Source organism: Pipistrellus kuhlii, unplaced genomic scaffold (genome assembly GCF_014108245.1).
Source record: "Pipistrellus kuhlii isolate mPipKuh1 unplaced genomic scaffold, mPipKuh1.p scaffold_m20_p_14, whole genome shotgun sequence".
Lineage (NCBI taxonomy): Eukaryota > Metazoa > Chordata > Mammalia > Chiroptera > Vespertilionidae > Pipistrellus > Pipistrellus kuhlii.
In genome coordinates, this window is record NW_023425449.1 from 34,064,071 (window position 1) to 34,090,061 (window position 25,991).

Here is a 25,991-nt window from a genome sequence, read left to right on the forward strand (position 1 = left end):
TAGATTGTTTTCAATAGTTGGCTATTATAAATAATGTTGCATTGGATAACTTTGTTGCTCTTCCATTTAGGTCCTGCAGGATAAATTCCTCAAAGTCGAAGTGCTAGGTGAAAGAGTGCATTCATAATTTCGACAGCTGCCCCTTGTGAATGTTTCAACAATTCATCTTTGGGTAGCAACATATGAGCGTGCCCTCACCCCCACTTCCTTCCTCAGATGGTATTATCAAAGGAGGCTGAATTTACATCCTTTCTGGAACTGTTCGGGAAAGGAAGAAATGAGGAAAAAAAAGGAAAGATGAAGGAAGAAATAGGCTGAGGTGCAAGTATACGGTGTATCCATGTTGCATGCACAGGGCATATAGCTGAGGGGTGAATTGGAAGAGACAGATCCTTAGTTAATTCAATTCAGATTTCTGATGGGGAAGTTGTGAGGATATATGAGCAGATGGCATCAAAGCCATGGGATGAACTGTGGTTTATGTGAGGAATCTACCGGAGATTGGTCGGTGGCAGTATTGATTTGCAAGGTTTTGTTATCTAATCTAACAGGTGTGGTGCTCCACTGATGCAGTTTGGAACTGAAGAGCAATTCTCCATGAATCTCTGCAGGAGCCTCAGAGCTCACGGGCAGCACTTGCTGTGTGCAGTGGGCTCAGGAGAGCCAGTGTTGGACTAAAGGTTGCCTCCCCACTCTGTTGTAAGATAAAATTAGCTCTGTGCCAAATCCTGCCACCGAGGCACTCACCCAGGACCCATCCTGTCCATGCTTCTCTCCCTGATTTCACTGCAAGTCTGACCCTGGAGGGGACTGTCAGAGACCTCACAGCACAAGAGAAGAGAGAGCAGGCTCGATGATAATGACCCTTACTATATAAGCACTAACACTATAGGCCAGGAACTGTTCTGAGTACTTATATAATAACATCCTGATCCTCCTCACAACCCCAGGAATAGTCCTCATTTCATTACCTCTGTTTTATGGGGAACTGAGATACAGAGAAGTTAAGTAAAGATCACTCATCTAGTAAGAGGTGGAGCAAGGATCGGAATCTAAGATGTAGGGATCCAGAGTCTCCTTGACCTTGACCCCTACACAAGACTCTCATGACATTTTTTTAGAGGTCGGAGCACATAAATATCTGCCTACATAGGCAAAAGTAAATCTGGTTTATGTCATGGACAAAAGCAAAACTTAGATTATTTCTTGTAAATGCCTTTGATAATCATGAAAAAACTTGTCATCTTCCTAAAAATGGTATAAAATAATCCTTTTAACCAATCCCATGCCATCTGGGGATTCTAATAGCCATTCACTGCAGAGATTAAAAGACTTCCTCATTTTCACTTTATACCTTCTCTATGACATAATGCCTAAAGCTTCCTATGAACTTCAAATTTGAAAGCTCCCAGTTGAAGAACTGTTCTTATATGGCAGTAACTCTTACTACACGCTATTTCGTGACCTGGTGGCTTTGATTTTGCTGTTTCTGGATTTTTGACATAGAGTACAGGTTTCTGGAAGAACGATAAAGGGCCTGAGTCCCATAAACTGTTTGATGAGGCACTTAATTTAATGACAAGAGACTTGTGATTGAAGACGGAAAAGAAATGGAGCCAAGTACAGATGCCGGTGAAGGAAAATGAACTGTTCTTTCCAAGTTCCCAAGAAGAGGGTACAATTTTGTGATAATATTAATGGCTTTTGACTGTTTAAGTACCTTCCAATGATTGCTTGGAGCCGGCGGTCCATTTGTTTTGAGGCAGTGATGTTTTCCTTTATCTTTAAGAGTGTAATAGGGGCTTTGAAGTAACAAGGTCAAATTCAACCACTTTTGTCCAGACTCTGTGCAAAAATACTGGGCTTGAGTTTCCAGAGAACATGAAGGAGTCATTTCAGCCAAGCCTTACCACCCAGAAGTCCTTTTAAAAGACTTTCAGAAGCATCCCGAATTTGCACATTACCTCCTTGACCTTTGAGCAGGAGGTCTGAGCTGGAGCACGTGGTTTCAATTGTCTGATAAGATACATCGCTTCAGTCTTGGCCTGGTTGAAGGGTAAACCAGCTGGTTTCTATCTCTTCTTCTGTAATCATTAGGCATTAGGCAAGCCATGAAAATGTTATCACAGTATTTTACTAACATAGCTACCAAGTCTCTTGAAGAATGGGGCTGGGGTGGGAATAGAAACAAAGCAAACAAAAAAGAGACTTCTCTAACAAAAGGCCAGACTTTTGGTTCTAAGTAAAATTAAAAAGAAAAGAATATTTGATAAGTCAATCTCTTCTGAAAAACTGGCAAGCTTCCTTTCAACAGACAATGGAAATTATGAAATCTGTTCTAGTTTTCTTTTGGCCTTAGTTGCTAGAAAGCTTACACTTAAATTTATTGTTTAATTACAGTACCAGAAGTCTGTACTCCATTTCCTGATTTCTCCTCTCTAATTTTCTGTTATTTCCATTTTTTAGTTTACTATTATTTAATAACTTGTATTTAATTGTTATCATACTAATTTATCAAGTTAATTGAATGTTATTTAATTATTGCAACAAAGGGACAAAAATAATCAAGAGCATAAATTGTGACTATAAATCCAATATACCATATTAATGACATTGACATATAACTCACCCTAGCAGAGTCACTAAATACAATATATATCACTTTCCAGTTGGTCTTATGAGCTATGTGGAAAATAACCATAAGTATTTAGAAAATGTACTAAACATTTGATACTAGCTGAGATGTAAATACTTAAGAATATAATGTATTCTTTTATTAGGTAATAACAATTAATACTAGGACTCTTTCAATTGTATGTGATGGTGAATGCAACTCACAGTGATGAGGTAATATATTTGATAACTCCACCTTCCCTGGAAGTGAGTTTCCTTATGATGGCATCATCACTGCTCCACTCAGCCACATCAGGAAGGGAGATTGTTTTTAACAAACCAACAAAGCCCTGTGATAGAGTCTAATTGGTTCTAGCTGATTCACAATGTTTTTATTTGAACCTCATCTAAGTCACACGCCTAACCGTGGACACAGTTCCACACAAACCACATAAACTGAGAATAGGAGGTGGCTAGTTTTAAGGGGAAACCATAGTGCTGCATCGGAAGGGACAGGCAACAATCACAGACGTCTGCTACCATATTTCACTCAACCAGACCATTTTTTTTGGACTTTGTTTTTCCAGGAGATTTGATTGCCCCTTAAATGTTAAGATTGATCAGTGAAGCAGCCAGGAAAGAAAATACTGGGTCTTGATTACTCACATGAGACTCCCATTAACCCCTGATGAATTTATTAATGAAAATGTTAATGAATGACATAGAACAAATTTTGCTGCTACCACCAAAGTTGTGCCAATAAGTTAGCTTATTCTCATACTTCACTGCACATTATGCCACAATCTTGCTGAAGTATTTTCTATTTCATGGGTTGTTTATAAAATCTCCAGTTGGCATTTAGCACACCCTAAGTTTGTACCTATTCTCTTTAGCCATGATTATCGGCTAAAATGGGAATTAGTACCTTCCTGAGAAATCCCTTCAATCTCTGGCTCATTTTATTTATTGTAAATAAGCAAGGTATATTAAAATAAATAATAAATCTTCTAATGATATGTACTAAATTAAAATTTTCTAAAAATAAATTGAGATACACTTGTGTGGGGGGAGCACACTAATTTAATTATATTATGTGCTTTAAATTCTTCAGGGAAACAGAACAAAGTACCCAAAATGTCTGCCCCTCATCAAACTTTACTTAAGGGTTTTATTTACATAGGATATAATATCAGTGTCAAACATACAGCCTTTCAACGATTAGAACAAGAACGAGAAAAACTCAGTTCAAGGACAGAACAAGGCAGCAACCAGCCAGGTCTCTATAAGCAAAGGAAGCTCTGGCTCTTCACCCTTCTACTCAGCATTTATTAAGTGCTCACTTTGTGCTGGAGATTGTGCTGGGTCTTACACATAAAAGGAACGCAAAAGATTTACAGACTAATTAGATAATTCAGGGCCAGCAAACAAGTGACAATACCAACACCAAGTTTATTTCATCTTACAGGTGACCGTCGGTCACAGGCAGACCTAAGGCCCAGATTCTATTCCTTAAGTCACTTGACCTTCTGAAGTATCAGTTTTCTGATTTGCAAAATGGAGACAAAAATATCTGTATTTTATGGTCAATGGGAATGTTAAATGAGATCTTTAGAGCAAGATTAGCAAATATCGCCGAAACCGGTTTGGCTCAGTGGTAGAGCGTCAGTCTGCGGACTGCAGGATCCGGGTTCGATTCCGGTCAAGGGCATGTACCTTGGTTGCGGGTATATCCCTGGTAGGGGGTATGCAAGAGGCAGCTGGTCGATGTTTCTCTCTCATCGATGTTTCTAGCTCTTTATCTTTCTCCCTTCCTCTCTGTAAAAAAATCAATAAAATATATATTTTTAAAAAAGATTAGCAAATATCTATAAAATGCTACAATCTCTTCTATAAAATTTGCTACAAATATCTATAAAATGCTTACACTGGGCCAGGTAAGGTTCTAAATACTTTACCCAAATCAATTCATTTACTCTTCATAAAACCCCACGAGGCAGGTACCATTGTCACCAACTCCATCGTACACTTGGGGAAACCAAAACACAGAGAAGTCAGGACTTACCGGAAGTGGCCGAGTCAGATCAGCACTGAGGGCTTTGCAGTTGCCCCGGAGATGTGCCTCCAGATGGCTCTTGAGGAGGGGCGAACTGCCCACCTGCAGTGGGGTTAGGGAGCAGGTCCCCCAGCTCTCAGCTTGGCCAAGGTTCTCTCCGCTGCAGTGAGATCCCTTAGCCAGGATCACGGCCTTCCTGGGGCAGCCTGGACATGGTGACTGAGCCACGTGAGGTTACAAAGGTCACTCAGGACACTCTGAAGGGCATATTTGACCCAGTGCTTCCTGCGAGGTGGCCCAAGGCTTTGTCAGATCTGCACCACGCCTGGACTTCCGCTCAATCCTGCCTGTAGCCTCTTCCTTCCACAGGTGAAGATCCCTAATCCAATTACATGGCAGCTTACAGTGCCCTACACCTCATCAGTAGTGCTCTGTTCATGTCAAAAATTCTTTTCTTTTCTCTTGTTTTATTTGGGATAGTTTCAATTGTTATGTCTTCATGTTCCGGACACTTCTGTTCTAGTTATTATGTCAAGCGGGTGAGCGGTGGTCACCACAGCCGATTAAGTGCTTGGGAACTAGGGGCTCACACCCCTCTGGGATGAGTGCCTGGATCACCCCTCCCCACTGTCACCCACAGCCGACTGCCTAGTTTAGCACAGGTACTTACTAAATTGAGAGCGGGATGGCGAGTATTACAGCTTTGCTTAGAACTGTTGAGGGGATGTTAGTTCATCCTTTTTAATGCTAAGAAACAGCCCAGCCAGAATTCTGGAGAGGATATCCCCAAGGAAAAACTCACTAAAGAAGGAAGTGCATCCAAACAGCACTAGAGGTGAACAATGGTTGACGCCATGGCTCTCCACAGAGACCCTTCCTCGGCGCCAAAGCCCCATCCCAACTGACCTGAGTATTGGGGGCTGGTGCCTCACAGCTGTGTCCCTCAGGAGGCATCACCCCCAGCCACAGGGAACTGTCCCATCCACCATTATTCTCATTCCCAGAGGCCGGCTCACAGCCAACTCTGGCTGATCGGAGGGTACAACCTGGCCCCCTGCCTCCACGTGCAATGACTCTGAAGGACCATCCTGTCAGGAGCACAGCTGAGCTGGAGAGAGTTCCTGCCTCTGCCACCACTCACCTGGTGGACCTTGTAATAACACAACAGTCTTGTTGATTCCATGGGTAATGGATATCGCTAGCCTGCAGTACTTGACACATAGTAAATATGCACTAAATAGTGGGCATTTTAATTATTAAATGACAGAGTGGGTTTGATTATCTTAATATGGCAAAATTAACTAGTTATTTCAACCTACCAACCACTCACAAGATTGTGTTAAAACAATAAATGCCTGAGTTGTTTGACGTGTGAAACGATCATTTCAAGAGCCTTTAGCCTATGCCTCCTACATGTATGTGCGGGTCGGGCTAGGCCCAAGTCACCCAACAAGCAGAATCACAGTACTAGCTAATGCCAGATGCCGAGTATACTTAAAATCCTCGTGCATTTATTTTCATACCCAAAACTGTAAGTTCTATCACTTGTTCAGTCTCTCTCAAGTGGCCTTAACAGGGGACTGTGTTTCCTTAGGCATAAAATCTGTTTTTCTTGATCCAGAAAAACAGGATTCTACTTAGATCTTTATCAGTGACATTTCCTAGATTAAAATTTTCATTAGAGCAATGCAATTGAAATTTTCATCAGGCAAAAATCATTATTTTTCTACACAATAAGATAAAATTCTCTTACTATTGAAATATTTTAATATTCTTTGACATTTTGCTGAATCTTATTCAAGAATTCTGTGTTTAAGCGTTTTGATGTTTTTCTTTTTCTCACTATAAAATCAAAATCAAAATACCTGATTGTTAAGAGCCATGCTTGCCTGTCTTTATCTGGATTCCTGTTGCTGGGCTGGAAATCTGAGTCGGGAGGAGCTCAGCATTCGACAAGAGACACATCAGATGCTTGATTTCTGCTTATGCGGGAGCTCCAGCTCTTTGAAACAGAGGGATTATGATACAGGTCTGCTCAGGATTTGGGTCTTTGAGTCAAAATTATATCTGACTGCTTTGATTGCTAATTCTCCAGGAAAGAGCCACATGCTCCTGAAGTCACTTACTCTTTTTGGGCACGGATTTACCAATGAAGTCTGTATTCTTTGTTTTAGTCCCTACAGATGTTTTATGTATTCTGTTTGTTTTGAGTTTATTTCTTTTTCAAAGTTATCAACCTATCAAGAAATAATTATTTTTCCAAGAAAGATGGGGGAGGGGGGAGGGTGGAAGGGAGAAAGTGAGGGAAAAAGTGTGACTGAAAAGAAAAACAAATGCACATATAGAGATCATTCTAAGTTGATCTATTCTTACTATATATATATATATATATATATATATATATATATATATAATCAAAACTACATCAATTGAGCAAGAATATAAGAACACATTGGTACAGGAACATTCACAAGATTTGTACTTGGAAAATCTTGTTGGTGTATCCAGTCCTGTTTACTTCCTGAAAAAATGTCAATTGGGTAAGTGTTCAAAGAGGACACAATGCATGGCTGAGTGTTAGCACCGAAACAGGACTCACCTGGTAGGCAATTCAGCAAAAGGCTTATTTGCACTATTTTAAACTTGCGGCAGGATTTCTCCCAGGTAGTGAAGGTGTTGTTTGGCCAGCTAACAAACACTTTCTCAGACCTACGCTTCCATCTCTTTTCTTACACATGCACCCCATTGCACAAGTAGATTAGCTAAAGCTCACCTTACCCAGAGGTGTCAGCTTTCAGCAAGCCGTAATCCAATTCAACAGGCCTGTATTCATTTAACAGAGTCCAGGCACCTTGTGAGGCGCCCCCAGACACTTTAATTTAATCTTCTTGTGATTCTCTGTCATAATTTCACCCTCATGTCCTCAGTCTGGCACAGGAAAAAGGCAGAAATCTGTGGGATGAACAATGATGCAATTGCACCTTTCTAAGGCCTCCTTTAGGTGAGAATTTCTGAGCGCAATGAAGAAGAGCGACAGGGATTTACATCTATGGGAGACATCATGTGTGCTAGACTCTGTGCTAAGCAAACAATAACTTGGTTTCCTTGAGTCCTTTCAATGACCATATGAAGGGAGCATTTCCACATGGAACTGACAAAGCTTAGCTCTCAAGGCCTCTGCACTGGCATCTTCAAGGCCCCAAGAGGCATCCTAGCAATGTTCCAGGGTCACAGGAACATTGTATTTTTGTATTTGTCAATTGTTGATGTTTTTAGTTTATAGTTTGTTTGATTGGTTTTCTCACTCTAAGTAAATATTCACTTTCATTCACGTTTCATATTCTTAACGAATACTTCCAATTTTTTAAAAGCTATAGGCCCTCCAAAATCCAAATCTATCCCTGAAAATGTTATCTCCATTTTTACAGATAAAGAAACCTAGAGTTTGACAGGTCCAGTAAATAGCCCTTGTCACAGAGCAAGCACTTGAACTTCACTCTCCCTGACCTCAAGATCATACTTTCACTTGCTGACTTTTGGTATTTTCAAAACCATTTCTTTTGTACACAAGGGATGCCAGACCTATTTGCATTAAAAGATGAAAGAAAAATATAGAAGGGTAAAAAGCAAACTAAAAATGTCCTCTCATTGCCCCATCCAGACTACCTACCAGCCCCACACCCTCCTCTTCCCAGAAGCTCATTGATTGTTTAATCTGTACATTGTCCAAGATTCAGAAAAAGCTGAGGAGAGAAATTCTGTCTGATAATCTGGATTTGATCATCTGTCTGATAAACTGCACATGCAGTTCTAAGGCCCTGTTTGTGAGGGGACATGAAACCCCTCAGGAAAACTAATTTAAAGAGATGATAAAAGCCAGAGAAGAGGAAATCTTAGCTTCCTGATATCAAAACAGAACTGTTCTAAATAGGAGTGAGGGAAGATATTCTAGCTAGTCCCTCAGCTTTTCTTATGAATTCTTAGAGTCATTTTCAATGACCCCCTAAGATTATGACTTACCTGCTGAAGAGTGCCTCTCAGGTGAGCTGCTCAATCTCCCCGTGAGCCAACTCTCAGAGCCCATGCACCTGCATCTCACTGTTTCCTCTCAGGAAGGGATGTGACTTGGTTTTTCCCCCCGTATGGCAATCCAACTCTCAAGCCTTGCTAGTTGAAGTAAAAAAAATGATAAAGTCACTTTGGGAAAACCTTGGCAATTTCTAATAAAGGTAACCATATGACTCAACAATTCTACTCATAGGCCCAAGAGAAATAAAAACATATCAACAGGAAGACTTATATATGAATGTCCACAGCCCAGGTATCCATCAATAGTTAAATACATAAACAAATTATGGTATATTCACAAAACGGAAAACTAATCAGCAGTGAAAAAAAATAAACTGGTAAACACAAACATGGATGAATCTCAAGAATATCACGTTAAATAAAAGAAACCCAAATGAGTACATTATGCATGTTTCCATTTACACAGAAATGGAAACATTTATCTCTGGGCCGGGGTATTGACTTCAGAGTGTAGAAGGGAGGTGTATAGGATGCTAGGAATTATATATGTATCTATAATAATAAAAGCATAATATGCTAATTAGACCAGACGTCCTTCCAGATTGTTTGATCTGTACAAGCCCACCTGCAGGGGTCTCTTAAAGCACAGACAAAGCTGGGGTTGCGAGGGAAGCCCAAATCCCGGGTGCTGGAGGGAAGCCGGTGTACAGGATGATGCTCCAACCAACTGAACCACCCAGCCAGGGCTCTATATCTTGATTTGAATAATGCAATTTGCATGTGGTATATTATTATAAAAATTTATCAAAATGGAAATTTAAGATCTGTTCCTTCTACTGTATATATACTATACCTCATAAAAATGTAAAAAATAACTTGCTAATGAGTAAAGAAAGTACAGAGATTCACCACCTGCCTGAATGACCTGAGTTTCCAGGTCTGGTCTAGCTCAATGGATCGCAGTGGCCAGAGCATACGATCAGGCCAAATCACCCCTGGCTTATGAAAGTCTTCAAATCTATAAGGTACTCATTGGAGCAAACAATTCCCATCTCCCATTGGGCTAGTTCTCCTCTGTTGGGACCATCCTACTAGAAAGTGTCTGTAACCCTGTGCAAAGCACTGAGCTGGGAACAAAGGTCTCAGACCAACGTGGACTGTGGTCAGTTCAAGTGGAATGAAGTAATGAATGGCCTCTAGGAACCAAACAAGTCCTTTCGCCCATTTAGGAAAAATACTATCACCGTACAGTGGCAGGAAGATGGAGAATAAACACCAGTAATATATGGGGAACTCTCTGGATATAGTAGGAATAATTTCAAGTACGTCCTCCATTGATAGAGGATAAGAAAGGATTTAAAGTGAAAGGCTGCTAACAGGGAGTTGGGGGGGGGAGGGGGGGCGGAAATGAAGAGGTTTGGGAACCAGAGGAAGGACCGGCCTGGCTCACAGTGGAGGGGTGCTTTAAGAGACTCCTGCAGGTGGGCTTGTGCTGGGAGACAGCGCTGTTCAGGATGCCTTGGACACCAACAGGAAGTCATTCTGACAGAGTGTCCTCTTTTTTAACCTGCCATTACATCATGCAGATGTAGGCACTGGCTGTGTTTTGTGCACACTTCAAAGTACTATTTTAAAGGGAAAGAATTATAAACACTAGAAACCTCCCTTTGAAAAATAAGTTAAAAGTAATTTAAATTAAAATACACTGATTAAAATAGCCCTGGTTCAGATTTTTGAGGCATGCCATTTCTTTCTGATTATTATCTCTCAGTTACTTAATATGAACCACCCCTAGATCGGGCAGAAATTTTGTGATAAAGCTCAAGAACTATTCACAAACAGCCAAAAACAGCTTCACAGATAGCCTCCTGAAGACATTTAATAAGTCTGTCATAATCAGCACATGATCCTCAAGAAACGAGAATAAGAAACAGCTGCTTTGTAGCAAATCCCAACTACAGTAGGGATTAATTCTAAACTTATGTCGCATTTAGTCAGTTTTCATTTGGGACAACAGGGAAAATCTTTGCCAGACTAAGGGCAATTATGTATTTGTCAAAACAGATGAAACACAAAATGTTAATTTTGTTTTTCTCTCAGATAAATATTTCTGGGGAACATGGAATCTTTTACTGTTGGAATAATTGGTGAAAAAAGACTTCTAGCAGTTCATACTGTGCATGGCCTTTTCTGCTCCATGTCACTGTTTTGTTCTGTTTTTAAAATATATTTTTATTGATTTCAGAGAGAAAGGGAGATGGAAAGACAGAAACATCAATAATGAGAGAGAATCCTTGATAGGCTGCCTCCTGCACACCTCCCACTGGGGATCAGGCATGTGCCCTTACTGGGAATTGACCCATGATCTCCTGGTTCATAAGTTGATACTCAACCATTGAGCTACACTAGCTAGGCCACTTCACTGTTTTAAATCTGGTCTTAACTCACTTTGAAAATTCCTCGCTGGTGTTGGTGACTCTCTCTCTCTCTACTCCCCTCCTCTGTAATATATTTTATAATCAAATATAATGCTACCAATGGGGTTTTCTACTCATGTGTATGACCATTTCCAAGGATAAGAAAACTAATTTACACTTATATTTTGGTGTTCTAAGGACCTGAGTTTGAATCCCAGCTCCACCAGTTAGAAGCCAAGTGACTTTTCAATTAAAAAAATTTCTTTTGAATGTCAGTTGTTTAATTTCTAAACTGCGAATTATAAGAGTGTTTCTTGACATAGTTGCACTAAGGTAATCCACGTGAAGAACAATATCAGCACAAGGTGAACTACATTGTAGCTAAGATGGTGCTGATAAGGTGCCTTTACACTTTAGTTGCATATGAGTCACTCGGGGGCAGGGTAGTAGGAATGAATCCTGATTCGGTAGGGCTGGTGATGGGCCTGAGAGTCTTCTGTCCAACACACTCCCAGGTGATGCCCATGCTCCTGAACCACACTTAGGATCAGAAGGACTTCTTTCTCTTACTGTAGGCAATCTGGTCTGTTTTCTGATTCATGGTCAGTCATATGTTCTTTGCTTCCCACTTCTTGACTATGCAATTTGGTGAACTTATTTCTTTCAAAAGACCAGAGCAACCAGGAGGAGAGAAGCCTAGTTTTTTTTTTTAATTGCCCAGATATTTGGTCTATACCATGCCAAACATGTGGATATCATGGAGAGCTTTTACTGCTATTAATTCTTAAACTTTTTAGTCCCATATTTTTGTTTTTACATGAGACAGGCTGAGTCTTAGACAAGTTTTTGCCTATTTAACTGACCTGTGGGTGCCTCTTTTATTAGCTCCCAGGTCTAGGTTTATAGCAGTTCGTCCCCTCTGAACCTTCACCAATGATCCAGGCTTTCAAAAAGGCTTCTGAGCCAAGTCCAGAAATGTGTTGATACTATTGTCCTCTCACTGGATCAGGCCTTTGTGTAACCCCTCCTGCTGGGCCCAACTATTTGTAAGAGTGGAAAGAGGAAATGGGAGAGTAAATCCCTCCTTCTGTAGATCAGGCTCCTCTTCTCCCGGCTTCTCTTTGATGTTGGTGCCCTGTCTCCAAATGCCCACTTGTACTCTTGCCTACCTTGACCAGGGCATCTGATTTAAAAAATCTGCAGTTTGCTATTTATCACTGCAGACTCTACACCTTCCCCAACCTCTCTCTTGACTTCCCGATTCCAGATATTCAGTGGAATTAACTCGGTAGAGCTTTGAACCCTGATACCAGCTGCAGATACCTGCTCTGTTATGTCCTGATCCCCACACTTGTCTAGCTAGTGTTCCCAAGAGATCAGTATATCCACTATTGGGGCTCCACAGGGATCTAAAATGTATATTCTCTCTGAAGACATGACCTGATATTCATCCCTGTGTCCTTTGCAATTTAATAGTGTAAATTCCACCAGGAAAGTCATCCTTTCCCTGTTGGAGTCTGTACCTGATAGGCTAGTGAGGTGGAATGAACTGGCAGGACATTTTTTCATCCATGTTTAAAAACAGAATGGTATAGACTATGTAAAAAGTAGGGAGAGGGGCATCAGATCAAGATTTGAATTTCAGCTCCATTTTTTTACTCACTGGGAGAGCTTGCACACACACAGGAACAGCTGTATTCAAAATAAAGAGCTGATACTTGAGAATCATTCAATAATGGCCAATTAGTTTATCTTTATGACCCTATCTATTGAAATGTACTTGAAATGCTTTAATCCAATCACAACTATTACCCTTTTTACCCTCACCCATTTCTGACCTGTGGGTGATTTTGAGTCATTCCTGTGTTCTTTGATATGACATTAGTTTTCTTTTACAGCTTCATTGCAATGTAGTCTGATAAACTGATCCAGATTCATCATGTACATTTCTTTCCAATAACTGAAATATTTTGAAATCTCCAAGGAGCACTGGTTCCTATTGATTGGAAATTGTATTTGAAGGTTAATAATCTATAGAGACTAAAGGTACTAAGTGCTAATTGATTGGTCATTATTTCTAGGTCTTTCCAGCAAAGAAAGGTAGGAAAAATTTTGTTCTTAATAGAATTCATCATAAGTGTGAACTTATGCTTCCAAAGTTAATTTGAAGAGTGCAGGGTTTTTGTTGACCTCTTTGAGCTTAAATCCCAATGTCCTTTCCCATGCTCAGAATCTGAGCTCTAATGATTCAGAATGATAGATGATAGAAATAGCATATCAAATTTTTCTCATTTGCTTTATCCTCAATATATCCATAATATTCTCAGAATCACAATAAAATATTTACCCTCAACCATATGACTAGTGAAAGTTATATAAGATTTTTTCTTGCAGCTTAAAAGCTTTTTGTTCTTAGGATATATCATTTAAGAGAGGAGAGTCCAATAACTGTGTTTTTAAGTCACTTTGAACCTCAGTGTGGTTATAATACCAAGAAATTGGTTTCATTTCATTTTTATAGATTGATTTTCTACTTTATTTTTATAATTATATAAAATATGTACATGGTCCATGTCAAATCTGTAAAACAAGACTAGTTTCTATCCCTGACTACCCTACTTCCTCCTGCCCCTTATATGTAACCACTCTTAATTTTATGTTTTCTTTTCTGTATTAGTTTTCTGTCTGCCGTAACAAATTGCCATGTACAGGGTGGCTTTAGCAACACAGATGTAGTATCTCTGGTGTTGTAGTTAGAAGGCTGACATGGCTCTCACTGGGCAGAACTCAGTGCCAGCAGGGCTGGGTGCTTCTCCGGAGTTCCACAGGAAAGTCCACTTCTTTCTTTTTGCAGCAAGGATGGCATTTGGAGGGCATCCATTTCCTTGCTTTGTGGCCTCTCCACCTTCAATGTCGCAGTGTTGCCTCTCTCTAACCATTAGTCTATAGTAACATCTCCTCTACCTCCCTCCTTCTACATCTTGACCTTTGAGATTACATTGGGTTTCCCTGGATAATTCAGGACAATCCCCCACCTCAAAGTCCTTAATTTAATCACATCTGGAAAGTCCCTTTTGCCAGGTAAGATACCAGGATTAGCACCTGTATATACCAGGGGACATTATTTGGTGGGCCACAATTCCTTGCTTTCTTAGGTGAGTAGATGCACACTACATACACTTTCTCCATCTTTGTATTTAATAGCATATTCACTCCATAGTTCTATAGGGCTATATTTCCCACATCTTCACTCTTTACAGCTATATAGTGTTCTTTTGTGAGGATATACTTTAATGTCCAACCAATGGATATTTTGTTTATAGTGTTTGTTATTACAAATATCCTATAATAAATGGCCATGTACACAGTGGAAAAATACAAATGTGACACAATACAGGAAAAATAGTGTGTTTCAGTCAATAACTAATATTCACCTTCATTAGATAAAGAGCTTGCATAAAGTATACATATACATATCATTAGAATAATCAGCTGCCTCCATATTGTGAGGACTCCCTAACTTGAAACATCCCCTCCTTATACTGATCTGTTCCAGATACTTAACTCTCCCATGTCTATTTGCAAAATACATATCTCTACCCTTCTCTACTCCCATTGCCTTGATTGCTGTCAGAACAATATTGAAGATATTGCAGATCAAATTAACCTGCTCTCCTAATTTGAACCCTAATCAGTGATTCCTCTCTGCTTTCAGAATGCTTTGGCCTGATGATACAGAAATACATTTAAGTTGAATGAGATGTCACAGTTATTTCCTTTTTAAATCAATTCATATCAATCTCTGAGACTCCAGGACCAAGGCTGGGTTGAAAAATATAGTGTCCATAACTTTTTATACTTCATGGCTCATGCCTCCCACCTTGCATTACAATAAGATTCGGGGACTTAAACAGCTTAGGGCACATGGAGAAAGAAACCTGTGAGCATCCATTTTCCTGGTCATGCTGAAGATACTCATTGTCTAGGTTGGCACGGTCCATCCAAGGACTGGTAACTCCATTTGTTCCACATTAAGCTTGACCTCTAGGGCATCTATGTGGCCTTGGCGTTCAGACTCAGCCTCCCCTATAGGAAGTCTGACCTGTCTGCAAAGCTGGAGATGACCTGGAAATATGACTCTGGCTGTCACAGAACCGTCCATCCTTCCATCTACCTTTGCTCTTCAAAGTCCACTGATCCCATTTACCTTGAAGTCATAAAGTCAAGATGTGTGTGTGTGTGTGTGTGTGTGTTGTCTTCAAGGATATCTACCTCATATGCCAATCCTTCTTACTAATATCTTCCCATAGGGCACAGCGTCCCAGAATCAACAACGTAAGACCCAACTGCCTATTCTTTAAGGAGAGAAGAGTAATCTACCTTTTCATACTTTATGAGAATTTATGCTATGAACCCCCCAATAAAACAAAAATGAATAAAACAGATGCACAGAGCATTTCTATATTCAATTATTAATAATTGATGTTTCATTGAAGCTAACATACTCTTTATTAAAGGTGCATCATCATTACTCTATGTCCTGCTATAAAGAGAAAAAATACAACTAAACTGTGGCATAATGTTTTTCATTTAGAATTTTTAATCTGTGTTTATTAAAATAACCTTTTTAGATTTACTTGCTTTTCTAATATCAAATGTAAGCCCTGTTGTTGTTTGCATGCCTTTATCCATAAACAATGATCCTTTGGTTTCAACACTGAATTATATGCAATCTTTTAATAGACATTTAATGGCATTATCCAAACATGTTGCACATAACTGAAGCCAGGAGGAGATATGATCGGTTTTGTACATATGCTAGCAATAACAATACCCCAAATGCCATCATGTGAAACATGCATCCTAATCTCTGGGATGTTAAAATATGAAAGCATGTGTGTCCATTAGAAGTGATGGGATAAAATAAATATACGTCTGCTCTAGTAGTATACACAATTCCCGAGCTACCTCTACAACAAAACTCTCACCGTTTCCTCCCTGGCCCCACCAAAGCACTGGTTATACTCTGCACATACAAGCTATTCTGTACCTCTGGGCCTTTCCATGTGCAGTGCCAACCTCCTGGAAGTCTTGTCCTTCCTCCCCTTGCCTGTAAGCACCACCCTTCCTAGTCTCTCAAGGAAGAGCTCACGCATTTCTTCACCTGAGAAAGTTTCACTTCCTCATAAGCACATTCTCTCCTCCTCCCCCTTAAGACCTTGTCCCAGCATCTTCCTGCACTAGCACAAGATGGGCAACCTCCTCTGCTCTACTGAGCTCCCTAAGAATTCTCTTGTTTGCATTTTGATTCCCTGGTGGCTTGCATGGGATTGATATAGCCACTAATAAGATCTCCAATAAATTATTGGATAGTTTCTCACGCAGCCATCCTTCAATAAGAGGGTTTTCACTCCAAAACCGGTTGTCCAGGGCAGTAAAGCATGGCTGTGCTGAGCACAGATGAAGGAACTTTGTAACCAAGAGGAGGGAGAATCACAAGAGATTAAAGATAGCTCCACATACAAATATTTCAACCTGTTCAAGATATGCATGGCCCAATAGCATGCTCATAGGTCTGATTTCAGCAAAATTGCTTTTAATGGCTAAGCAATTTCTATTCTGGGCATACTCAGTGGCTGGGGTTAGGAAAAAGAAAGAGGTTACAGTGTGTAGTAAAATTTTTATCAGATAAGATCTGTTAAGAACAGCATGTTTATAATTCTGATTTTCATGCATAGTCAAATATAGTTTAATATCAGCTTCATTAATCTTCTCAGGCTATTTTCCTTGACCACCTGCTTGTTTTACAAGAATACTAAGTGAATAATGTATTTATACATTTTAAAAAAAGGATGTTCATTCAGACATAAGGTACTTGTTTCAATGGTGCTTTTCTGTTTAAAATATTAATATCAAATAAGACTTAAACAACATCAATGTGAAAGATCCCTAGTTTATAATAAATATTCTGCATGCTGTTCTGAAAATCAACTGACAGGCCAGTTTCTATTTAAAATGCCCATTGATTTCATTTTATCCCTTTGAAGGATCCAAGATGCCCATAATGTGTGCTGTCAAGCCTGGTTAGTAACTCTGTTAAACAGGAATTGCATAGCAAAGTAGATGTTTGGACGAGATCAACTGAGTACAGAAAAGTTTGCATTACTAAGCTGTTCTGTTATGTTTGCACTAAATGTGGCAAGCTTTAGTAGATCCAAAGAGGATAATATTTTTAATCCTCTTGCTATTTAAGCAGTAACTTCACAGTCTGTTTTATTTTCAAGCAGAAAATGATAAATAATACGTATTTAACCTATATTTATCACCAAAATATCATACACACTGTACTGCCTTTTTATATTTAGTATATGAAAAACACTGAGGAAACTATTTTTTGAGTTTTTGGTAACTACATGCATGCCAAGGATGAGTTAATGTATATATTATGCAACCTTTTTCTCTTTATGGTTCATTTATTTCTGGAGAGGACAATTATATAGATAATTGTTGCCTATATCCCTAACATAAAATTATTCATAAGAATGCAGTAAACATTTCATCTGTCTCCTACACTATTATAGGCACAGTTGTGTTGGGTTTAATATAGATGTGATCCTAGGAAGTGGGAGAAATCTGCTGTGATTAAACAAAGAACTGCAAGTGTTATGGGCAAAGTTGCTTTTCTTAAGCTGGGTGGGAGAGACCAGATGTCTCTGTCTCTCTTCTCTCATTACACTTGCACACATACATATTACATTTATTTTCATGTGTTTTAAAATACTTCATAATAAATTTTAAAAAAGAAAAATAGTACAAATTGGAGAAGATTCTGAGAAAAATAATCATGGGAATCTCATTTTATAAGTGGGAAGCATTCAGAATTACAGTTAAAATACTACTTTCAGTTCTAAATGAAGAGTCATTAAACTTGACAAGTTTCGTTTGCTTTCAGAGTCGCCTGACAAGTTTCGTTTGCTTTCAGATCCTGTTTTGGATCTTTCTTGGCTTCTCTTCCGGTGTTTATTTCTATTTACTGCTGAGAACTTTATACATCTAATTGAATTATCAGCTTAAGGCACCTTATAACATTTTATTGTTCGTAACAAAAGCAATTGTGGTATTGTTTGTTCCTCTTTCAAATCGAGTCAGCAAGATTTGTTCCAGTCTCTGAGCTGGAACTCGCCGGGCCTCTGTGGCTCAGAGAATACTGAGGCTGCAGCTGTTGTTTCCATTTATTTTTTATTTTTTAATTAAATAATATTTTTTATTGATTTCAGAGAGGAAGGGAGAGGGAGAGAGATAGAAACATCAATGATGGGAGAAAATCATTGATGGGCTGCCTCCTGCATGCTTCCCCACTGGGGATCGAGCCTGTAACCTGAGCATGTGCGATGACTGGGAATGGAACCCTGACCTCTTGGTTCACAGGTCGATGCTCAACTACTGAGCCATGCTGGCTGGGCTCTTGTTTCCACTCAAACATTACCTCTTTCCTCACACAGGGGCAGAAGTGTCCACTTAAACATACTTGGAATTCTTTTTGTCTCTTATTTCTACTCTGTCCACTGCCTGCCTGATCTCACCATTCTGCAAGACAAGCAGATTCAAGGTCCTTGTTGGAGCTGGGGCTTGCTTCTCATGGCAGTTTGATGGGATATCTCTTCTAGGTCTGCTGTGACCACCCGGAGTACAGCTAGTGTCTCAAGAAACAATAGCGCTCTTCAAAAATGTTTCAGAATGCATCTTACAGTGGCTGTGAAAGCAAGAATTCTAGAAGGCAAAGGTCAGGAGGATGGATGGTAGGCAGCAGGAGCAGGTGACTTACAGAATGGAGCCTAAGACTGCTCTCTTGCTCCCACTGAGATGTGGCAAGAATCACCTCTCTCTCTGAACAATGACCACCCTTGTCTACACTTTTTTGGGGAAATTGCTCCTCCTGGTGATACATGCTAATGCCTCACACTCACAGTGTCCAATCATGATTAGGGGTGTGAACTCAGGGCAGCCACTTTGAGTAGCAGGCATGACTAATATCAGTATGCTAACCTGTAGCCTGGGACAGAGATAGTGCCTACTATATAACAGTGTCCTATCATACACCCTATGTAATAGATCTCTGCTCTACAAAATGCTCATGAGAACTCAAAAATATACTAGTAATGCAAGTAGAGTTCTCAGCAAACATCACTAATGTTTGAGCAGCATTTTCAAAAAAAAAAAAGTAAGGATCCACTTTAAAGGAAAGCATTGCTAACAGATTCCAAGTTACTATTCAATTTTTATACTTTTCAAAATGTATTTAAAAGGAGAAATAAATCCTGTATTAAATAGATATTACAGATCTATAAACAAGGTATTAATTAAGTCTGAACCCATGAAACTAGCAAAATTCAAGTCAATTTAATGTGTTGTTTTTTGGTTTTTTTTTTGAAAATGGTACTAGTTGCTGTAGCACGAATTCTTCTAACATTATTTTGACTTTGGCCTGCCTTAATTACCATAGATATATGATACTTCTAGTCTTCCATTATTTAAAATGTATTCGAATTTCTTTAAAACTGAATGTCTGAACATCTCATTAGACATACAAAGTTCCCCTCTTTTGCTAGCCTAGGGTTGAGAAGCAGTACAAGGGCAGCCAATGCTACTGTGCAAGTGAAAGCAGACGTGAGTACTGGAGCTAAGAGATGCAAATGCTCTTTGAGAGATGCTCATCTAGGTGAGCAAGAAAAGGCTTCATTACCTCATTTAGATAATCATCAAAAGCAATAAAACAGCCCTGGCCAGTGTTGTTCAGTTGGCTGAGTATTGTCCTGTGAAGGCTGTGGGTTCGATTTCTGGCCAGGGCACATACATAGGTTGCAGGCTCAATCCCTGGTAGGAGGGAGCTGATAGATGTTTCTCTCACTTTGATGTTTCTCTCTCTTTCCCCTTCTCCCTTCTTCTCCCTAAAAATCAATAAGAAGGCAAAATCGGTTTGGCTCAATGGATAGAGCATTGGCCTGTGGACTGAAAGGTCCCAGGTTCTATTCCAGTCAAGGGTATGTACCTTGGTTGCAGGCACATCCCCAGTAAGGAGTGTGCAGGAGGCAGTTGATCAATGATTCTCTCTCATCAATGTTTCTAACTCTCTATACCTCTCTTTTCCTCTCTGTAAAAAGTCAATAAAATATATTTTAAAAAATAAAAATCAATAAGAAATCCTAAAAAATAAAAATAAATGCATAAATAGATAAAAACTTAGAATTAAATTCTTTTCATGGAAAGTTTGCAGACCTCCCAGATGAACTACATGGACTTTGGTGAAGGAACTTTAATATTTCTCTGTTGAACTTGCATAATCACTTCTTAAAGTGCTGGGGGCCAGTGCTAGGCAACAGTTCAGTGGTTTTCCTGATAAATTCCATGAGATCTACCAAGTAGAAGGCATCATTTTCTGTTTTATACCTTTTTTACTGAAGGCAAAAGGTATTTCCTTCCTGAGGCAATGGTCGCTCTCATGGCATTCACATTAATCTGGGAACTCAGAAAGTTTGACTCAGAATTCTGAATGCTAATGGTTGGGGATGTAAAATGAAGTAATTTATGTGTCATAGCTAATTAAGATTACAGTATTTCAAGGCACTTAAAATTCAAGTTCAAAGAAATGTTAGTGCTTTGGTCTGATAGGTGGTGTCAAGGCACCCTTGAGAGAGCTTCCTGCCTACAGCAACAGGCAAGCAATAGCTCATTCAGCATATCCTATAATTAAAAAGAATAAGACTTCACACCCTGACTTCTTTGGGGTACTGAACTTTTACAAAGAAAATTCAATTATCATTTGCTACTATTTTGTTGAAAAAATGGAAAGTTTTTGTGGAACGGAAACTTATTTTGTTACGTCTTTTCATTAAGAAGTACCTTTGGTTGATTTGAACTATTTCTCTGATGTAGACGAAGAATGCAATGATGAGTAGAAAGGAAGAGAAAGCAGCCACAGAGGGAAAGAGTGCAGCTTTATCTACAACAGCCTGAAGATATTACTATGATCCAATGATTGCACTCAGAAGCATAAATATACCATGACATTGTATACACATGAGCTCTAAGAGCTTGGTATGAGAATACTTACAGCAACAATATACATAAAATAAAATAAAAAATAGGAAATTACAAAAATATCTATTAACAGTACAAAGGTTAAATAAATGGGGCATATCCATAATAATAAATCATTATACAACATTGAAAGTGAACACGTTACAACTACACACAACATGAATGAATTCACGAACAATAGTTAAGTGAAAGACACCAGACACCAAATAATACATTCTGTATCATTTTTTTACATTACATTTATAATAGGCAGATTAATGCATAAGGCTAGAAGTCAGGATAATGGTTCCCTGAAGCGAGAAAGGACTGATTGTGCAGGCAGGAAGGGTTCTAAAGTGGTGGCAGTGTTTTACTTCTTGATCAACACTGAGTGTTCATGACTGAACTCCTTAACCATATTAAATTTCACTTTTTGAAATGGATTGTGTTTACCTCAAGAGGTCGTTGTGATGATTAAATAGCAAAACAGCAATGTACATTTTGCTTAGTATGTTATAAATGCTCTAACAGCTGTAATTGTCATTGCTATTATTATCAGTGTTATACTGTGCATACAATAAGTTTTGAAACCACCTGTTTACATATTAATTTATGCAAAACTCTATATTAGAATGAAGTATATGCAAGATGCAATGGTGGATAAGAACTAAATGCCTATGTCTAAAAATAAATTAATAAATTATAATTTCTAGTAAAAGGTTTGGAGTTAGTGATAAAATGGCTTCCTTTCTCTCTTATGCCATAAGAAAATATTTCCCACAAAAATACAAGTTTCTGTCTCTTCCTGAATTGTTGGTTTTTGGTAGATTTTAAATTACATTACTATTCACAAAGCAGCATTACTAAAATAATGAAGACTTCTTCCTTATTGATTTTCTGGAAACTACCTCCCTTATTTCATCCACACTCCATCTATTAATGGTAAAGAGAAACTACTGAACTGATAAATTCTGCAAGGGGAGAATATATCTTGAATCTGAAGTGTTATTACTGTTGACAGTCCAATAAGAGAGAGACGATAGAAGAATTTATGGAGGCTCTTGAAATCGACTGAAGCAATTTTCAACACACTGTATTTTATTCTTGGACAAAACCAAAGCTATATTTCTTACCCCCCTTTTTGCAGAAGTCAACATTTCACTGGCAATAAATACTTCTCTAGAAGTTACTTCGCATTATCCATTCCTATTAACTTTTAAAACTCAAATATTTGAGTATTGAGACTTCTAATTGGAATGTCTAGCCATTTAATAATTCTAATAGATTTATTTTACAGAAACAGTATGAGCCTGGCAATACACATTCTATTTTAAATGCCTTATATTTTCAAATTGCCTGTAGAGGGTACTGGTAGTTTTATCTTGATCGGTCACTACCTGTTTGCTGGGCAAATAGGTAAGCTGTAATTAACTCAGTGACCTCGAGACACTCGCCAGCTTTGTATTCCAGTTTCCCTACCTTTCATTTGATTTTTTATCATTTTTTTCCCCTTCGTGAGGAAAATTTCTAGAAAAACCTAGAGTTACTTCCCTCAATGTCTGCTTACCCCCACAAAGAAAATCTAATTTTTTCCTTTGCTTGAAGCACATGTATCAATGAGTTCTTTCATCCAGAGGTTCTGGGGCTCCAGGACAAGAGCTGCAGCTGGAGGTGGAGATTAGGAGGGTGTATTTTAAGCACATGGCCTTTATTTTGAACATGAAGAAGCCAAGTTTAACTGACTTTCCCAGTGCAGAGTGAGGGTTAGAACTCAAAAATTATATACAGCACTAATAGCATACCAGCAATGAGGAATGGGAAATGGATTCTCATTTTTCTAAACTCTGCATTTTTTCAACCTATGGACTTTATTCTTATTTTTTCTCTATGTGCCATTGTAAAAAAATGCCAATATGAGGTCAAATTAGGTCAGGAACTTGAGAAAATAACCCTAATATCATGAGAACAAAATAAATAACTGTGATCTTTGAAGCTTAAAAATGATCTGGGGTACTTGAAATATTGAAGGGACCACTGAATAAAGTATATGATTGTCTAATCACTATGCTGTATGCCTAAATCCAATACAGAATAATATTGAATGTGAACTATAATTGAAAAATAAACAGCAAAAAACAAATACATACCATTCTCTCTCTTAGTTTCTATCCCTTCCTGTTAATGAAGTCTAGAGCCTGAACCAAATCCAAGCATTTTAAAGTAAACTATAACATGGCAATTTACAGAAAGAGAATATTTTCCCAAAGACAAATTCAATATTTTCCCCAAAATACAAATTCAATTTATAAGAGTCAAGGTAAAAAACAATATTAAAAAATAATAATAATCTGGGGCCTGTTCGGTGTGGTTCAGTGGTTGAGTGCTGACCTATGAACCAGGAGGTCATGGTTTGATTCCCCGTGTGGACACATGCCTGGGTTGTGCACTCCATCCCCAGTGAGGAGAATGCAGGAGACAGCCGATCAATGGTTCTTTCTCGTCACTCATCATTGATGTTACTATCTCTCTCTCCCTCTCTGTTTCTCAGAAATCAATGAAAATATATATTAATAAAAAAAGAAAGGGGAAAATACCTGAAACATACCATTACATTTTAAATTATCTTAGTACATATTTTTATGTTTTAATTCATTTTTTGGAACATTAAAATATTTATCCCTCAGCCAAAATCGGTTTGGCTTAGTGGTAGAGCGTCGGTCTGCGGACTGAAGGGTCCCAGGTTCAATTCCGGTCAGGGGCATATACATTGGTTGCGGGCACATTCCTGGTGGGGGCTGTGCAGGAGGCAGCGGGTCGATGTTTCTCCCTCATCGACGTTTCTAGCTCTCTATCTCTCTCCCTTTCTCTCTGTAAAAAAATCAATAAAATATGTTTTAAAAAAATATTTATCCTTCAGAGATATTTTTCAGAACAGAACTTTTCTTCCAATACTGAAATTATAACAAGAGTTGGATGATTTGGAGAAATTACAGTGAATTTTTTCATGTGTAGTATTTGCAGGACTATCAGACTTCCTGCCTGATAGTCCTGCAAATACCCCTAACATACTCACAAATATGTGCATCATCGAGTTTGTTGTTTGCACATGGGGTGTGTTCAGCAAGTATCTGCTCAGACCAGTTGGCCAGTTTATGGAGAAGGCAGCCCTCAGTTGTTGGGAATGAGTTTTGTTCATGTCATTCTCACTTGGACAGCTTTAATGGGGCTCACTGACCACAGAATGTAATTCTGTCTCTTACCTCCCCACTGGCCTCTCTCTGCCCTCCCCCTCTGCCACAGGCCACAGATTCACATGCCAATGGGCTCCTCGGGTAACACACCTGGAGCAGTGCAGGGAAATGACTACATGCACACTGAGTGATGGCTGAGAAGAACTGGAGGAGGTACCCGAGTCTAAGGGGTGGGTAGCTTCTGGTCAGCTCCCTCTATTGTTGTCCTGTAGGAAAGATGGCCAAGATTACTAGATCCCTGGCTTTTCTTTAAGAAAAAGCAGAAAGACGGCTACTTTGATTTTGAAATGTGTTTACTTCTTTTTAAGAAGTGGCAGGGTACTTTTTATTCACTCTGCTGGCCACGTTGGTGTGCCATTTCCCATCCATGGGTGGCGGGCAGCTCTTGACCCTACAGACTGTGCTCTAGCAAGGCTGACTACTTGGAGTTTTCCCAAGGCACAGTGTGTTGTCACACCTCTGAGCTTTGGCTCAGGCTCTTCTCTCTGCCTACAATGCCCTCCTCCACTCAGCCACTTGACAAGCCCTCCCCATCCATTTCTAAATACTGGCTCAAATCCGTCGTGGACAAGCCTTCCCCAGCCTCCCTCTCCATCTGATCTCCAACCGTCCAGCAGGTCTATTCTTTCCCCCTAGTTCACTTAACTCTGTTCCTGCCACAGAGGAGGTGCTACCCTGGCATGCACTTGGCTGTGACCCACATCCATGTCTCCCACTAGCAGGTAAGACACATTTTATTCCTCCTCATATCCTTGGTGCTTTATGCAATGAACAGCACCAAGAACGGCCCGTGCTTATCGAAATAGCACCTAGGATAAAGAGTTCTCACAGACTTTCCTACTTGCCTCTGTTACTCATTATTTTCTATCTGAATCAGAGTAAGAAGGCCACAAAACTTTCAGTGATAATATAGTCTAAAGATCAGATTTCAGAATTCATATGCTCTGAGCCCGTCTTTTCATGACACATATGCTGTCTCACGCAGTGTGAACACACAAATGAGCCTGCTCTCAGGGTGCTTACATTCTTGGGGCAAAACCAGGGTGTTTTATTTCAATACCGTCGTTCCACTGCCTATTCAGCTAAAAGCACATCAACGAACACTCCATTTGCCATCATCCTATATTTTAGGTGCAGAGGTAATGGGATGTTCAACATTATACCCACAGACACAACAGCAAGTTAGTGTTAGAAGTGACCGTAGAGATCATTTCCTGGCATTCGGTATAATAAAGGTATAGCAAACACCTTTGTATCTTTTCTCTAAACACAGCTGACAACTTCCTGTCAGTACACACTCTATACACAAACAATACGCACACAGTGCACACATACACACAAATGCTTTTAAAAATTAGGGATCACAGCCAGTCTCACCAGATTCTAATTTGTTTCATCTTCTAATTATTATTTTTTTTTTGGCACTTTAGGTTTTGAGCAACTAATGAAATCCCACCATTAAGATACATGCTAATGTAGCACCATCTCCTTAAGGTAAAATAGATGCACTTGCCTGCCTGGAAAAGAATGGAAACACATTAAAACCTAAAG